Below are 19803 nucleotides of genomic sequence, written 5' to 3'. Positions count from 1 at the left end.
TACCCTAAATACATCATAAAGAAAAAATACATAAAAAATATTAAACTAATTCAGCAAAGTCACAGGATATCAAATAAACATACAAAATTAGTTGCATTTCTATATAAAACTATTTGAAAAATAAATTTAAAAAATATCGTTACAGTTTAGGAAAAATAAAATATCTAGAAATGAACTTATTAAGGAGGTGAAAGATTTGTGTATTGAAACCTAAAAACATTGATGAAAGAACCTAAATGAGATAAACCACCAAGAATGGAAAGACATCCCAGATTCATATATGGGAAGACTAGATATTTTAAAAATATTCATGTGTACCAAAGTAATCTACAGATGCCGTGCAACATCTATTAGAATCACAATCACATTTTTACAGAAATACAAAAAAAAAAAATCTAAATTCAGATAGAATCACAAGCATGAATAATCAAAGAAATCTTGAGAAAGAATAAAGGTGAAGGCATCATGTTTCATGATTTCAAAATAAGTAACAAAGCTATAGTAATAAAAACAATATGATACTGGTAAAGAACAGACATACAGAACAATGAAACAGAATAGAAAACACAGAAATAAATGAAAAACATTTATTATACACAGAAATAAAGGGAAAACTTTGCACATACGCCCTTTTTAATGTTTAATGTTAACGTGTGCCTTACATACCTAACATGTCGAGAATTTTTATCATGAATGGATGTTTAATATTGTCAAACTCTTTATCTATTGAGAGGATCATGTGACTTTTATTCCTTATTCTAGAAATAATGGAAAACACAATGGAAAAACGATTGTTTCTTCAACAAATGGTTACGATAAAACTATATCTCTATGCAAAACTATGAAATTGGACCTCTGTCTTATAGCATATGCAAATATTAATTCAAAATGGATTAGACTTAAACACAAAACCTGCGCCTGTAAAAAGACTAGAAGAAAATATAGAGGAAAACTTTCATGACCTTGGCCTTGACAATTATTTTATGGTTATGACACCAAAAATACAGGCAACAAAACCAAAAAGTAAACAAGTAAAACTATGTGAAACTAAAAAGCTCTGCACAGTGAAAGAAACAAACAGAATGAAAAGAGAACCTATAGATTGGGAGAAAATATTTGCAAACCATTTATTTGATAAGGAGTTAATCTTCAAAATATATAAGAAACTCTTACAACTGAATAGCAAACAACAAATAACCTAATTTAAAATAGTTCAATGACTTGAATAGACATTTGTCAAAGAGGATATACAAATGGTTTATAGATATATGAAAAATGTTCATCATCACTAATCATGAGATAAAATGTAAGTTAAAACCACAATGAACTAGGAATTCACACCTGTCAGGATAGTTAGTAAAAACAAGGTGGTAAGTGTAGGCAAGGATGTGGAAAAATTGACACCCTCACACACTGTTGGTGGAAATGAAAAATGGTACAGCCACCATGGAGATTTCTCTAAGCATTAAGAATAGAACTACATATTATCCAGCAATCCCACTTCTGGGAATTAGTTCAAAAGAATTGAAATCATGACCTGAAAGAAATAACAGCATTCCTATGGTCATTGCAACACTGCTCACAATAGCCAAGCTGTGGTATCAATGTAAATATCCATCCACAGATGAATGGATAAAATGTCATACACACCCACCTCAAATCACACAATGGAATACTATGCAGCCTTTAAAGAGAAAAGGTATGTGACAACACAGATAAACCTTGAGAATGTTATGCTAAGAGAAATAGGCCAGTCACAGAAAAAAAATATATATATTGCATAATTCCACTTACATGAGGTATCTAAAATACTCAAACTCATAGACTCAAATTGTGAAATGGTGGTTGTCAGGGGTGATGGGGACTTAATAACTAATGGGCATAAGGTTTCAGCTGGGCAAGATGAGTAAATTCTATATATATGCTGTACAACATCGTATCTATGGTCAACAATAATGCATTGTACATTTAAACATTTATTGAGAAGGTAATGTAGTTTTCTAACTACACTAAAATAAATTAATAAAATAGGAAACAATGGAAACAATATACTGGGTATAAAGCAAATCGATGAGAACTTGGATTCCTTACTTTACTGGGAAGCTGACACACTAGCTTTCTACTGGCTCCCTATAAACTTCTTTAACATGAAAAGTAATTCATATATACTTGTTTAAACTAGAGATTTTGTTTCGGTTGCAGCTAAACACACACATACTCATATGGTACTGCTGTAGAAGGTTCATGCAAGTGAAACTTTGTTTATACAGAAAATGCACCATAATGGAATATATTACTTGGATAATTTTAGCGTTACCATTATGTGTGTGGTTAATGGTAAGGCATTCTCATGATCATGTGGAAAATAGGAAATTGAAAAATGTAGTTATACTCAGATTAGTTCAGAGGCATTCGAAAATTATCCTTATTTTTAAAGTAATGGATAATGAAACCATGCACTGAGACCTCAGTTTTCCACTTTATGGTAATTTATATGAAAACTACATCTGTTAATTGTTTGTTACCTTTGGTTTCTCTCTTTTATTTATACGTAAATTTTACTGATAATGTCTTCCCTGAAATATTTTACATTTGAAATTATTTCCTTTAGTGCCTTCTTTTATTGGCACCTGCAGCATTTTTATTTTTTCTAAACCTCAGACTCTGAATTAAGAGTAATTTACTTCATTGTTTGCATACAAAGCATCAGTTTCCTCTTGAATTCAGCAATAAAATGATCTGGCTATCCTGAAAACATAGCGTAAGTTCACTACAATGTTTTTATTAAAACAAATGCCAGAATACACGTTTATTCATACGTTGCCACATAATTTTGATTTGTTACCTTCCGTTTAAGTTTCAGATTGTGTATACATAAAGCAGAATCTTTAAGTACATACAAATCCTAGCTGAATATTTTGGAAGACAGTACAAACTCATCAAAGATGATTGAGCTGGAGAAAACTGCCTAGATGTTGGTTTTCCACAGATGTACTGAGAATCATTAGTGCTAGGTTATGATGAGCTCAAAAACATTTCAACTTTCAAAATATAAACATCATCAGTAATGGTATGCAAATTACAGTAATGGTGGTAAAAAAGTTTTAGCACCATCATAATATTCCATTTTAAAGTGAAAACATCTGTGAAATACAGTAATTCATTTTCATCAACTGACTTTGCAGAGAGCATTTCCTTTTTCATAGGAACATCTATTTTGCAATGAGTAAGCCAAAAATCAAATAAAATTAATGATACTATATCCTATGTGCCTGGTTTCAGAGTTGTCACAATTTTATTTTGTTTCTTCAATTTTTATAGACAACAGAAAAAAATTATATTACTTCTATATGTTGGCTTCCAAAAGAAATAGACCAAAGAGTATCTCAGCTTACTTTTACACAGAATTTTCTTACTTTTACTTGGAATTTTTAGGCAATACAGCACTTGTGAACTCATACAACTGAGTTCAACTCACTGGGATTATGGGTTTTACTTCAAAGTTATACAGAGCCATATTATAAGAAACAGAGTGATAATTTATCCAGGATATCTTCTCCCATATGTGTCCTTTCAAATGTGTGTCTATAGGACAAGTTTTGGATAGTCTGAGTTTTAAACACCTAGGATTTTCTAGGATATAATAATTGTGACCAAAATTATTGATTAAATAAAAAATATTTCATCATTAATTTTCATAATATTTATCAGGTTTCGATCCAGACGTATATGTCTATAAGTGTATTTCAGCAGTTTATCTTATTTGACAACGAATGAAGAAACAGATTTGAGTGCTTTGTTTATATGTTGCTTGGTGATGCACCAAAGAAAACCACTATGAGAGGCGTATTTACCTATTCCATAAAACGCAGAGACCACACAAAGGATTGTGACTGAGATGGTTTTGTATATGCTTTGTTTATTTTTTCTTCAAAAACTATAATTTTATTTCATATATTACCTTCCCCAAACTTTGGAAATCACTTTTGAAATAATAGAGTGTTTCATTACTACGCACTGTGGCATTGTGGCTGTATTTCTTTACCCTGCTGCTAGGATGGAGGCTAATAAGGTACAGTTTATTTTTATCTTGAATCTCAGCAAGGTAAATTCTCTGGAAATCACCACTGTAATATGTTGTATCTTCATTACTACTAGGCAGGTAAAGTGTAGTGAATGAGAATACTAATCATAGAAATGAAATTTTGGAAACACAGTAGTGGAAATGGTCACCCTTGTTTAAGGATCAGAGACAGCAGTCCTTCCTGGAGCATAGTGTATTGGCAGATAAAACTTTCACCTTTGTAACATGTCATCTTTAATGTTCTAGTCAGGCTATCACGAGGACATTTCCATTAAAATCTAAGAAGTAGGAAGATCTTATTACCCTCATTTTGAGGGTAAAGACATCGATGGTAAAAATAAATTCCCAAATTAATTTTGCCCTTTACTCTGATACAACAGTGTTGTACAGTGGAAAATGTGGTTTAAGAAAATCTTTCATTGCAACCTTTTTGCCCAGACATTTTTAGAGATCATGTTGAAATGCATCATGGCTTTGGCAATAGAGTGTCCCACAATGTCTTCCTTATAAACAAGGGGACAGAAGCTTTTATATTTGCCAGGATGCAACAGACTACATTAAATCTTACAACATCTCCATGGCATTTGATTTTTTTAATTTTTAAAAAAATATTCTTTAAAATTAATACTTTAAAGAAAGTATAAATGTGCTGACCAGAAGGTAATTACAGTGAAATTTATTTGTAATTTATGTCCCAAATGTTGTATTTTGGCTATTAAAAATGCCTTGGGTAAAAATAGCATGAATAAAGTGTGAAAAAAATAAAATTACAATAATGCTTACAAAAAAAAAAAAGAAAGAAAACTTTATTCAATGATTTTTAAAAAATAATTACATTTGAGTGATAAGCTTAAGGGTAAAATAAGTATTTAGGACAAAGGGAGTTTCAAAGTCCGTAGAAAATCTGTGGAAAACACCACTTCCTCTTTTTTTTTTTTTTTTTGAGACAAAGTCTGCTCTAACTGGAGTGCAGTGGTACGATTACGACTCACTGCAGCCTCAGCCTTCTGGTCTTAAGTGATTCTCCCGCCTCGGACCTCAGCTAGCTAGAACTACAGATGTGTGCCACTGCACTCAGCTGTTTTTGTTTTTTATAGAGACAGGATCTCAGTATGTTGCTCAGGCTGGTCTCAAACACCTGACCTCAAAGCAATCCTCCTGCCTTGGCCTTACATAAGGCTAGGATTACAAGCGTGAGCCACTATCCCTGGCCAAAACTGCTTATTAAAACCTCAGACATGTGAAAAACCACAGAACATACACAATCACAAATAAATTTTTCAATATTCGTGGATGTTGCTGATTTTTAAAAATCTCCCATTTCTAAATTATTATGTTGTATTCCATCCAAAAATAAAGAAAAATATAATAATATTAGAACATTTTCTGGAAATGCATACATTTGCAATTCTGTTTATGTTTCTATATGTAAAAATAATTTGGAGAGAAAATAAGCAAACTGAAATATTGAAAAAAACTGTTTCAGTGGGTTCTGTTATTCATTTATTATGTTAGCTTGCTTTAAGCAAATTATAATGAAAAGGTGTTAATTAAAATGTGTATTAATATAAATAAAAGTGATGAAACACTCTTTGGTACAATATGACACAATATTTAATGTTATTCAAATATTTTTACGAAGTTTAGTTTTGTGTTGTCTGGGTGATTTGGCTTGTCAGATGAATTTATAATTAAAATTTTTGTTCTTTATTTCTAAATAAACCACATTAGATGATGAAAAACATACAACTTCTGTTTCTACTTATAAATGAGTAATTACTACAGGAATTAGCCCCTTACTGTAAACAACTGGTAAGCTAAATAAAGGATATGAAACACAATTTTTCAATTTTACACAAAGGCACCACGCAAATGTGATTCCTGAGGAAGGGAAATAAAGTAGATACTACTATTGCCCACCTAATTACCTGCAAGTAGTTTCCAGGCCACAGCCCTGGTAGGAAGAATTGAAACGCAGCCCAGCAGTTGTGCCTGAATTGAAATGGAAGAGATCAGAATTCAGGAATACTGAGAAATTTCAGAGTAAAATAACAAAAAGAATGGTGCTTCACAGAAAGAGCACCTGGAATCTTCCTTGGGGTTTGCTAATGATGCTCTCTTGCTACTGATGTGCACATGTGAGAAGAAACCCTCAGAGATGAGCAAAAAACCACCAGGAATCAGTAGGATGAACAATTCTCAGAGATCAAACAAGGTTAGGAACAATTTGTTTTCCTACAATGTAAAGATCTTGAATTACCTGGGGCACTGGGTAGAGTCTTCAACAATATGCCTTCAGAAAGGGGTTTAATTAGACCCAGAATAAAGGCTGCTCTGGAGCCACTATTAGAAACAAAAATGAACAAACAGAACTTTAAAAAGAGCCTTTAAAAAAATCAAACACATCTACAGGTAGTTAAACCATGTACTGAGACAAAACTCAGTACTTTTTAAAGGGATACAACAAACTTCTGCAGCTAACTGTAAAATTCTAATACCTGGTGTCCAATTAAAAAATTGTCAATATGCAAACAAATAGAGATCTATAATCCATAACAAGGAGTAAAAATAGTAGCTATCAATAGAAATAAGCAGAAAATAGTGAGGGAATGATTAGACAAGCCTTTAAAACTTATATGATAAATATCATTAATATATTCAGAGATACAAAGGAAAATGTATACATGATGAGGAGAGAAATAGATGATATTCAAAAGACAAAATGGAAGTCCTAGAGATTAAAAAAAAATCTGAAATTAAAAAATACATTATACTATATTAAAAGAAGATTAGACACTGAAGAAGAAAAAGTCAGTAAACTCAGAGATGTAGCAATAGATTTTACAAAAAAATGAAGCATGAGAAAAAAAGACTAAATCCAAATTAATATAACCTCCATGACCAGTGGGATATCAAGCAGTAAAGCATATGTATAACCGTAATATTAGAGATAAATATAATTGAATAAATAATAATACAATATAGGATTTATAATATATTTTCATTGTGCAAAATGAAAATGCACAAACATTGTTACAAAATATCAGGAGGGGACAATGTAAGTATGTTGCTGTGTTTCTTATACTACCTATACATGAAGTTGTGGGTAGACTGTGAAAAATTACATATGTGTATTCTAAAACCTAGAGCAAACACTGATAAAATAAGTACAATAAAGTAACAGAGCTCAAAATGCATGAAGCAAAACCTGATCGAATTTTTAAAAAATAGATAAATCCACAATATTAATTATCAGAACAAGTAGACAAAATAATCAATAAGGCAGTGAAAGACTTGAAGAATAGTGAAGACCAACTTGACCTGATTGACATTTAGGATACTTGTCCTATCCCCAGCTTGACATTCTTTTTAAGCATATGTGGATTTATCACTCAGATGAGCCATATTCTTGGCCATAAAATAAGCCTTAACATATTTAAATGATGAAAGTACAAGAAATATTATTTCTGTTCATAATGGAATTAAATTATAAATCAATAATGAGTATTTATTTGGAAAGTCCTCCAAATATTTACAAGTTGCACTTTTAAATGATGCATGGGTCAAGAATAAATCGCAAGATAAATTAGAGTTATAATTAGATTAAAATTTTAAAAAATCAACATTTGTGAAATACAACTAAAGCATCGCAAAAAAAGATAAAATGATAAGTGCAACATTAACTGCTTATATTAGAAAAGAAGAAAGTCATGAAATCAATTACCTACATTTTCTCTTATGAAGATAGGTAAAAGAATAAAGTGAGTAAAATAATAAACAACCAAGTGTTGATTGTAAAACTATAAAGTAAATATATGAGTCCATTGTAATATAAATAAAGGAATGACTAAATGAATAAAGAGAAAGATACCAGTTTTCTTTAGAGATTTTCCAATAATGTGTATAGATATTCTTCTCTCCAAGAGATGGAATTACGCACACCTTACCTGCACCCCCATCTTGAGTGTACACTGGACCTAATAATTCATTTCCAAAGAATAGAGTGTGGGAAGAGAAAAATAGTAACTTTACAGTTAAGAGACTCGGCAGACCTACCTTAGCACCACCTTAACTAAATGATGAAGGCTGATATTACTGGGAATATCACGTCGATGTTTTGTATCTCTGACTTGATATTATGAGAAGAGTTCTTTACCTCTGTGATCTTCTCCCCCAAAATCTATAATCTCTGTCTAAAACTAGAGAGATCACTAAATAAACTAAAAACGAAGGATATTTTACAAAATAACTCACCAAACTGTCTTCAGAACAATAAAGATTATGAAAAACAGGGGAAGATGAAGAAATTGCCACAGATCAGAGGAGATCAAAGAGACAAGACGACTAAATGCAATGTCGTATCTTGGATTGAATCCTGGAATATAGAAATGGCATTACCTGTGAAACTAGTGAAACCAAAAAATGTTTGGTGTTTAGTTAATGGTAATAAAACAATATTAATCTCTTAGTTTTGATAAATGTATCAGTGTAATAGAAGATCTTAACATTAGGAGATGCCAAATGAAGAGTATAGAGAAATACTGTGTACTGTCTTTGTAAAGTTTTTGTAAATATAAAATTACTCCAAAATAAAAAGTTTATTTGAATAAAGACAGCTCTTTGGGGTATATTATTATGAGACACAGGCTATTAGGTCAAATAATATTATCAGAGGTAAGAGCTCATTTCTTATTTATAAAGGAAAATTTTATTATAGAGGAAACAATAATCTTGAGTATTCTTTTGCACTGCATACTAGACTTTCAAAATACAACAAGCAAAGCATTTCTCCAGTAGACAAATTCACAGTTGCAGTCAAAGATGTCAACACACCTAACGTAACAATTGGTACAAGTGGACAGAAAATCAATAAGGATATAAGACTTGCATAACACTGTCAAACAACTTTCCTAATAAATAGATAAATTTTTGTGATTCTTAGAAGAACACCTTGCACCTTTCTAATGGAGAATCAGCCAAGGCTGAAGATGTAAAGTGCTGGGTTTTCTTTTGTTGTTGTTATCAGTGTTGTTTGTAAAAAAAAAAAAAAAAGCCATGGAGTATTGTGGCATTTAGTTTTATGAGTCCCCCAGAAAAAAACTTGATACAGTTCCCAGGGAATTTGAGTGAGACAGCTGTCTAATCCAATTCTTGCCTAAAAATTATTCAGGAAAGAACACGACTGAAGTGTCCTCAGTAGTGGAGTAAGAGCTGAGCTGAGTGTGTTGCTTCACTCTGCAGAACAGAAGAAGGTCCTGAAGATAAGGACCAGGCTGGATTATTAGAAATAAACTGGACGTTATGATTGTATTTATAACCCGAGGTGGAAATGGTTTGAATTAGGCAGCCAGATGAAAAACAGAGCTCCAGGCATACTGTAGTTGGGAAGCTTTTCAGAAAAAAAATATGAAAGCACCACACACGAGCAAGTGTTAGCATGGTACACTCTCCATGCTCAGAGGGAGTCAACAGGAGACCATAATTGAATCTATCAAAGATATTGTTCCTGCCTCTTAGTTCTTCACCAACACACCCATATTTTCTCTAATCCCCAAATTACTTCTTTTATCATCCATGCTACTTTTCTTGTTACCCGATATTATGACAGATTATACAAACTTTTATCAAGACTTAGATGCCACTGTTGCCTACAGTGCCAGCATGGAATTCCATGATTCTTACATTGATGAACTTTGAAAAATAATTGTCTTCAATATTCTGAGGAATAAAAATGTGCTGAAAAGATGATAAAACTTCAAAATCAAATAAGTGACCAAATTGCCTTTCAAGACAATAGAGAACATGACTGTGATGACTCAAAAAAGTATACAGCACAATAATTATGCAGCTGCTGAAGCTTTAGCTGTAGGGGCCTCACTTGGAACAGCTTATACCCAATAGTAATTGTGTTCCTTTCCACAGAAGCTAGGAGAGAGCAGTAACTCTACATAAGTATCAGAGGCCTTAGTGGCTGTCTTATACAAGGAAATACAGGTGAAATTTGCCCAATACTTGTATAGTTATGGAGCAAACTTGTTCAAGATGAGGTGTATGTATGGTAGAGTGCATTTATGATAAGCATACCCTCGAATGTGGTTGCAAGGAAAGCCAAGTGTCAGGCTACTTTTCCCACAGCCATGGTTTATAATATTTTGAAAGAAGCTTATTATACACACACATAGACACATACATACACATACTAACCAACACAAATACATACACAATCATATATAAACTCATACACATACATACTTATGTATATACACACACATATGTTTATAAAGATATATACATATATATACATGATATACTACTGTTTGAAGCTGTCATATGGAACCTTATTCAATATAGCAATCATAGACTTAGGGTTAACTCTATGTCTCGTCTAAAGACTAAGTTTTAAACTATAATAAAATACCAGGAAAATATTAACCTTACTCTTAATATCAAAACATTATATTTCTAATTAAATTAGTAGTATTTTTGTATTAAATATCAGAGTATTTATGCTTCTTTATGAAAAGTGTCTTTTAAGGTTAACTGATAACACAGAGAAGGTGTTGTTGCATTATTGCTTGAGGAAAAAGTGAACAGAGAGTGACCAAACCCAGATTTCAGTCCCACTTTTAGCACTTAGCATTAAAATCTATAAGTTATCAACCACTGAACTTTTTATTTATCTAGAAAATAGGGTGTTAGATTAAATTATTTGTCCCCCTCTTTTTTGAAATTTTATGATTAATATGTCTTCATAAGCATATATTTTATTTCCAAGCTCTTCTATTTGATAGGTTTGCATTAATAACTTTTAAAAGAAGAAAAGGTTTCCAGCTGCATCCATGTCCCTACAAAGGACACAAACTCATCCTTTTTTATGGCTGCATAGTATTCCATGGTGTATATGTGCCACATTTTCTTAATCCAGTCTGTCACTGATGGACATTTGGGTTGATTCCAAGTCTTTGCTATTGTGAATAGTGCCACAATAAACATACGTGTGCATGTGTCTTTATAGCAGCATGATTTATAATCTTTTGGGTATATACCCAGTAATGGGATGGCTGGGTCATATGGTACATCTAGTTCTAGATCCTTGAGGAATCACCATACTGTTTTCCATAATGGTTGAACTAGTTTACAGTCCCACCAACAGTGTAAAAGTGTTCCTATTTCTCCACATCCTCTCCAGCACCTGTTGTTTCCTGACTTTTTAATGATCGCAATTCTAACTGGTGTGAGATGGTATCTCATTGTGGTTTTGATTTGCATTTCTCTGATGGCCAGTGATGATGAGCATTTTTTCATGTGTCTGTTGGCTGTATGAATGTCTTCTTTTGAGAAATGTCTGTTCATATCCTTTGCCCACTTTTTGATGGGGTTGTTTGTTTTTTTCTTGTAAATTTGTTTGAGTTCTTTGTAGGTTCTGGATATTAGCCCTTTGTCAGATGAGTAGATTGCAAAAATTTTCTCCCATTCTGTATCATTCTTAGCAAACTATCACAAGAACAGAAAACCAAACACTGCATGTTCTCACTCATAGGTGGGAACTGAACAATGAGATCACTTGGACTCAGGAAGGGGAACATCACACACCGGGGCCTATCATGGGGAGGGGGGAGGGGGGAGGGATTGCATTGGGAGTTATACCTGATGTAAATGACGAGTTGATGGGTGCTGACGAGTTGATGGGTGCAGCACAGCAACATGGCACAAGTATACATATGTAACAAACCTGCACGTTATGCACATGTACCCTAGAACTTAAAGTATAATAATAATAATAACAAAAAAGAAGAAAAGGAAAATAATGCAAAAAAATCCAAAATTATCTTCTGCAATATTATGATGAGAACATTGACTATTGATTCACAGGTTCTCTGAATAAATTTGTCAAATTTCTAAATATTTTAAATCTTACGTCCACCTCTGAGAGCTCATACTAACACCTACTGTTTGTGAAATTCAAAAGACTCTTTCAAAAGTGAATTATTTTAAACTTGATGAAAACTCTAAGATATATCATCATTTTCCTCCATACTTCCCACTCAGAGATGTCTGTTTCCTTTTAGAAACTCATCATATCTATCTGTATGAAGGATGGTACGTGGTATAAAATGAAATGGCTCCCAGGCTCTGTATGTACTAACTGCTGCTGCAAACTTTATTCTCCTTCTTCCTCACTACTTCAGCCACGCTGTTCTTTTAGTTCCTGAATTCCCTGATGCTTCTACCTGAGGGCTTCTGCTCTTGCTTCCGTTCTGCTGGAATATTTCCACAGTAAATTTTTGAACAGGTAACTCTGTATCATTCAGGTGTTAATTCACTTCTTAGCTCTACAGAGAGATTTTTCTTATCATACAATCTAAGAACAGTGTCTTCCACCCTAATCATTGTCTATATCCTTTCACTATCTCAGTTTGCTCTCAGAACTACTTATCAGAAAATACCTTTTTCCTTTACTTATTTATTATCTATCTTTCACAGCCTAACCTGAGCAGTCTTGTATGTAGACACTAACTTTTGAAATTTAAATTAAATAAAATTTTAAGTATAATTTTTCAGTCACACTAGCCATATTAAATGGAAATGTAAGAGTCTTCTGCCTCAATCTACACATGTGGTTAGGGGATACCATATTGGACAGTACAGACTATTTCTGTTATTAAAGACAGTTATAATAGATAGTGCTGCTTTATCATGCCAGCTTCAAGAGTTAAGATCTTTGCTGATTTTTTCCACTGCCATATGTCTGCAGATTAGAAGAGTTCCAGGCAGCCACCAGGTATCATATCAGTATTTGTCAAATAGATTGTCAAGTAAAAGCCAGCACATTTTAGCTTCCTCTAAGAACAAGAAACTGAATTACTTTGCAAATGAGCAAACTGCAAAATTGCACAAGACCTATTTAAGGTATGAAAGATTACTACAGATCTCAAGTAAACATTTAAATTTCAGAGTCTCTTGTTCTCTTGCTCTTTTTCATCCTCTTTCTTTCTCAAATAAACATATGTAAGGAAACAGGAAGCAATCATAGAAAAGTGTCTCTTTTATATTCCCTAAAAGATATAGGAAGATGCTGTATTCATAAAAATAGAGAAAGCAGTTATGGAGAAAAATCCGTTTAAGATAAAGCATAATTACATGTAAATGAAAAACATGATTGGTAAATGCAAGTCCTTGATTGAAGCCATAAACAGTAGACTGATTAGTACAGAAAACTGAACAACTGAAGCAGAACACACTCGCCTAGGACTCAAAAAAAAATCTGCTAGAAGTTAAACTTGTGTAAGTGAGGAACATATCCAGGAAATCCTAGCTATACATAAAAGGAAATATACAAAGGATAGAAAGGAGCTGAAGATTTTAAATGCTGATAATAATAGAATGAAACTATCACAATTTGAAGGAAGACCTGAGCTTTCAGATAATGTTTTAGAGAAAAGTTAATTGAAGGGGTTATATAAGTTTAAAAATAGTTACATTTCAAAAAAAGAGGTAAAAAAAAATCCTGATACACCTCTCCACCCTTAACCAACACACCCTAAAAGACTTCTTATACAAAGAAATTTAAGATTTATTTGCCACAATAAGTAATTGCATAAGTAGAGCAACATCTACAGAAACTTCCCTTTTGGTGAAAAGGGGATGATTGACAGAGTGAAGAGTGAGAATTATGGAAAAGAGATTCTGTATCCACTCAATTATACTCATTTACAAATGCAAATTAAGGTGAACTTTGGCCTTCACCCAATCTGAGGCTTCCAAACAAACTGAATTATCTATTCTATTAAAGGAACCAAGAAATATTAAGAATTAATGGCAATAGCATAACTTTCACTCTTGTTGGGATGATGAGGTGTAAGTGGATATATATTGATTCTGATTACTGTCAGAATTCTAATTGTTCACAGAGGGTAAAGAAATTGAGATCCTTGATCATTTTATAAAGAATAGCCTCCTGAGATATTTTCAGTATTTTCAGATATTGATGTTTCTTTCCACTTAACTTTCATATAAGAAGGTTGGGAATATATAACAAGCCTGATCCCCGCAATAGTCAATGGACTGTGGTGTTAGACGCTGTCGGTAGAGTTTCAAGTATTTAAAATAAGAAACTGTACTACTTTATAACCCTCATAAAAGAAGGCTTTCATACATCAGAATGCCTAGGTAGCAAGATCAATAGTTTCATCTCCCAATTAGGCAATCATGAAAGAGAGAGTGAGATAAACCAACAACAACATTAAAAAAAAATTCCTGCAAACAACAGAAACTTCATTACCTTTATTATTTAAGGAAAACATATTATTATCTTCCTCAAGATGTTCAGATGTAGGATGATTAATTTAATGGCTAAACTATTTTGTCATGAATCCAGAATCTTTCGGTCCTGTCATTCTCAACTTTGACTTGAGGCCAGTTCCTGTTACAGTGCTACAATTCTGCCACAACTTTAAGCATCATTTGCGGAGACTGTAGCATTCATTGTTGGAAAAGGGACTATATCTTCCTTATGTGTGTCCCTTTACATAAATCTGGAAACTTTTCCAGAAGCCCCCAGCAGGCTTTCTCTTTTATCTAATTTATTGGAATTGTGTCACTTAACAATTGCCAAATCAGTCATAGGCAAAGGGAATGAGATGGCCAGGATGGATATCAACTAATGAGAATTTACCTCTGAGCTGGAAATAGAGTCACTCCAAGCTGGTTACCTGTAAAATTTTGTAGTTTAATTAACGAGGCAGGAAGAGAGAGTGGATGTTTAATAGGCAACTAAGAGTGCTGTTGTACTATTTGACCCCAAAAGTAGTTTACAAAAATGAATGGCATCTGTAGCAAAAACTGCATAGACAAATGAAGTGTCCTGAAAATCTATTGTGCTGTTGCACAGTAACTGCTTGTTCAATTTCATCTCTGCCAGTTGGGTGTTGATAAACAATAGCTGGACTGCAGTTGTTTTGGCCTTCTCTGAGGGTAACAACATATGGCAGCACCACAGGGCATGGAGGACAGGAAATTGCTATTTATAGCTTCAAGTGGAGAGACAGGTAGCAATGCCAGGAACCAGTAGGTTTCTAGAACAGAGACAGCCTCCACTTTTCTCACAGATGGCACCATACAGGAAAGAAGCAGCCTATTGGTCTTATGAGACTTAGATTTAGTTCGAGTCACTAGATTCAAGAGTGTATTTTGAAGTTGAAATGGATAGGGGTGTGGGAGAGCAGAGATTATGTTTCAGAGAGGACAATTCTTCCAACAATATGTGTTTCAAAGAGGACCGATCTTCCACCAATATAATGGTTGAATTGTACAGTAAAAAATTCCAGCAAAGATTGTTTTCATGATGAAATAATAAAAAATTATTGAGTATTATCTGTGTAGATGTGTTTATATATATATAGGTATGTATATATGTGTGTAGCTTTATATGTATATGTGTGTATATATGTATATATACATTTTTATATGAGTCAAAGAGCAAGTCAAGGTCACAAAGTCCTTCAGTATGCTGTCTGCAATCTCCAGTGCAGTCCTGTAGCTTCTTGCCTGGTGAATAATAAACCTCAGTGTATAGAAAGCTAGCACTCGATTTCCTTTCTTGTGAGTATTTGCCTGGAGTCATCTGTGCATCATTTTATACATACAGTAAAAAGGAAAAGTATACTGTATTATTTACATGAAGACATTGTAAACCGAAAGGGTTTACATTTTAGTTAGACATTTTTAATACATGTCAAAATACATTTAAAATATTTCATTGAACCTAGTAATATAATATGAAATAACAGGCCTGACCAACTTAGATAATAAAAAACTAACTTGTTGCAAACTATTGCTCACCTAAAAAACAACTTAGTTCAAGTAATGTTGTAGCTACCTTTCCTTATAAGGATAAAATGAAAACTTAATCTTCAAAGTATACTTGTATTTTGTTACCTAATATCTAACAATAATAAAAGAGTAACTTTGAAGGTCAAAATAAAGTGCTTTTAACTGCTATCAACCCTATTTTTTTTTATTATTTCTCATGCAAAAGAGTAAATGCTATTGGTGTCATTTTCACTCTTTACCTTTAGATCCTTTATGCACTTTGCAAGGCTATTGTGATTGTAATAAATCACTTGGGAATAATTTGGGACCTTTATTGTTATGAGAAGAAAATATTAATTTTTTTTATGTATTTATGTTACATTAATAGACATTTAAAAGAGTAGAAATGATAGCAACATACAGAAAAATAATATACTATTCAGTGCGTACACTCTAAATAAATAAAAGTCATTTGGCAATATGATCATTTAATAAAAACTGTGGCTTCATTACTATTAGTTTCTCAGAAATGGAAAAATATTATAAATGTATTAAAGAATAATATTTAAGACCAATAAAAAGAGTAATTCATCTGAAATGACACAAATAATCTCAGTACAATACGTCTTAAATTATGTATATTGTGGTATATTTACAATTGCAATAATGTAGATGTCTTGTGTAGAAAAATAATTTGAATTGCTACCTCTAAGGAATAAAAACAACTGAGAATATTGTGAAAAATAAATTGAATTTTGCAGATGATTATTTGAATCAGGTATCACGTTAGTTTGCACACAAAGTTGTATTTTAGAAAACTGCTTAACACAAGACACCAGTTCTTCTTGTTTGCTCGTTGTTGAAATAGTCATTAATAATTACGTGTTATATATTTTTAAAAGATCAACCACCATAAACTGGCAAATATTCTTCAATTGCAAAATAGTTGTTTAAATGCAATGAGATTGTGATATGTAAGCAAAAAGAGGCAGGGGGAGGTGTTGTTAAGTGTCATTGGTTTCTAAAAACCTGGTGTCTGTAACAACAATTTTTAAATATGAATTTTCTACTGACACACTGAATCAAACAGTGCGTCGAAAAGTTTATCCACCATGATCAAGCAGGTTTCATCCCCAGGATGTAAGGTTGGTTCAACATACACAAACCAATAAATATGATTCATCACATAAACAGAACTAAAGACAAAAACCACACGATTATCTCAATAGATGCAGAAAAGGCTTTTGATAAAATTCAACATCCCTTCATGTTAAAAACTGTAAATAAACCATGTATTGAAGGAACATACATTGAAATAATAAGGGCCATATATAACAAACACACAGTCAATATAATACTGAATGGACAAAAGTTGGAAGCATTTCCATGAAAATCGGCACAAGATAAGAATGGCCTTTCTCACCATTCCTATTAAACAGTTTTGGAAGTTTTGGTCAGGACAATCAGGCAAGGAAAAGAAATAAAGTGCATTCAAATAGGAAGAGAGAAAGTTAAACTACTCCTGTTTGCAGATTACATGATCCTATATCTAGAAAACTCCATTATCTCAGCCCAAAAGTCTCTTATGCTGATAAGCAACTTCAGCAAAGTCTCAGGATACAAAATTAATGTGCAAAAGTTGCTAGCATTCCTATACACCAATAACAGTCAAGGAAAGATCCAGATCACTAATGAATTCCCATTCACAATTGTTACAAAAAGAACAAAATACCTACGAATACAGCTAACAAGGGATATGAAGGATCTCTACAAAGATAACTACAAACCATTGCTCAAAGAAAATTAGAGATGACAAAAAATAATGGAAAAACATTCTGTGCTCATGGATAGGAAGAAGGAATATCGTGAAAATGGCCATATTACCCAAAACAATTTATAGATTCAATGCTATTCCCATTAAACTGCCACTAGCATTCTTCACAGAACTAGAAAAACTATTTTAAAACTCATATGAAGCCAAAAAAGAGCCTGAATAGTCAAAGGAATCCAAGGAAAAGAGAACAAAGCTGGAGGAGTCATGCTACCTGACTTCAAACTACCCTACAGGCTACAGTAATCAAAACAGCATGCTACTGGTAAAAGAACAGACATGTAGACCAATGGAACAGAATAGAGAACCCATAAATAAGACTACACACCTACAACTATCTGATCTTTGACAAACCTGACAAAAACAAGCAATGGGGAAAGGATTTCCTATTGAATAAATGGTACTGGGACAACTAGCTAGTCATATGCAGAAGATTGAAACTGGACCCCTTCCTTACACCATCCCCCAGAATAAACTCAAGACGAATTAAAGATTTAAGGTAAAAAACCCCAACTATACAGATCCTAGAAGAAAACCTAGGCAATACAATTCAGGACATAGGAACAGGTAAAGATTTCATGATGAAGATGCCAAAAGCAATTGCAACCAAAGAAACAATGGACAACTCATTAAACTAAGGAGCTTTTGCACAGCAAAAGAAACTATCAACAGAGTAAACAGACAACCTACAGAATAGGAGAAAATTTTTGCAAACTATGCATCTGACAAAGGTCTAATATCTGGCATCTATAAGGAACTTAAACAAATTCACAAGAAAAACAACCCAATTAAAAAGTGGGCAAAAGACATGAACAGACACTTCAAAAGAAGACATACATGTGGCCAACAATCATATGAAAAAATGACCAACACCATTGATCATTAGAGAAATGCAAATCAAAACCACAATGAGATACGATCTCATGCCAGTCAGAATGGCAATTATTAAAACGTCGAAAAATAACAGACGCTGGTGAGGTTGTGGAGAAAAGAAAATGTCTTTACACTATTGATGAGAGTGTAAATTAGTTCAACTATTGTAGGAGACAGTGTGGTGATTCCTTAAAGACCTAGAGGCAGAAATACCATTTGACCCAGCAATCTCATTATCAGGTGTATACCCAAAGGAATATAAATCATTCTATTATGAAGACACATGCATGCACATGTTTATTGCAGCACTATTCACAATTACAAAGATATGGAATCAACCTAAATGTCCATCAATGATAGACTGGATAAAGAAAATGTGGTACATATACACCATGGAATACTGTACAGCCATAAAAAAGAATGAGAGCATGTCCTTTGCAGGGACATACATGAAGCTGGAGGCCGTTATCCTCAGCAAAATAATGCTGAAACAGAAAGCCAAATACAGCACGTTCTCACTTATAAGCGGGAGTTAAATGATGAGAACACATGGACACACAGAGAGGAACAACACACACTGGGGCCTACCAGAGGGTCGAGGATGAGAGGGAGAAAATCAGAAACAAACAACTCATGGATACTAAACTTAATACCTGGGTGACAAAATAATCTGTACGACAAACCCCTATGGCACACGTTTATCTACGTAACAAACCTGCACATTCTGCACATGTACCCCTGAACTTAAAAGCTAAAAATAAATAAATATGAATTTTCATATTAATAAAATGATGTTAGAATGATGTTCATACAATCTCAACATGATTTAAGCTTAAGGCTAAGCCATGCATATTTATTAAATACTGTGGTATAGTCCGAACTAAAATGTGAATGCATAAACTGTATAATTTGTGGTACATGAATGGTTAAAGCTGCAGCTACAATTCACTTACACCCTTTACCTGGAGCAGCAGAAATAGTTATCCTAGGAAGGAAGAAAAGAATTCTAGAGATCCATAGTAAAGACAGGTTGAGTTCCAATCCGGATTTATCACATAAAGGAAACTCATTTATTTTTGCTTTAGCTTTCACTTTTGAGAAATGAATATATCACTAGAACCTCATATATTTATTTGAAGATTTGTAATATATATCAAGTACATAAAATAATATTATAAATGTCAGATATTACTCTTTTAATTTA

This window comes from Theropithecus gelada, chromosome 12, assembly GCF_003255815.1.
Source record: "Theropithecus gelada isolate Dixy chromosome 12, Tgel_1.0, whole genome shotgun sequence".
Taxonomy (NCBI): domain Eukaryota; kingdom Metazoa; phylum Chordata; class Mammalia; order Primates; family Cercopithecidae; genus Theropithecus; species Theropithecus gelada.
This window is presented reverse-complemented; position numbering follows the sequence as displayed.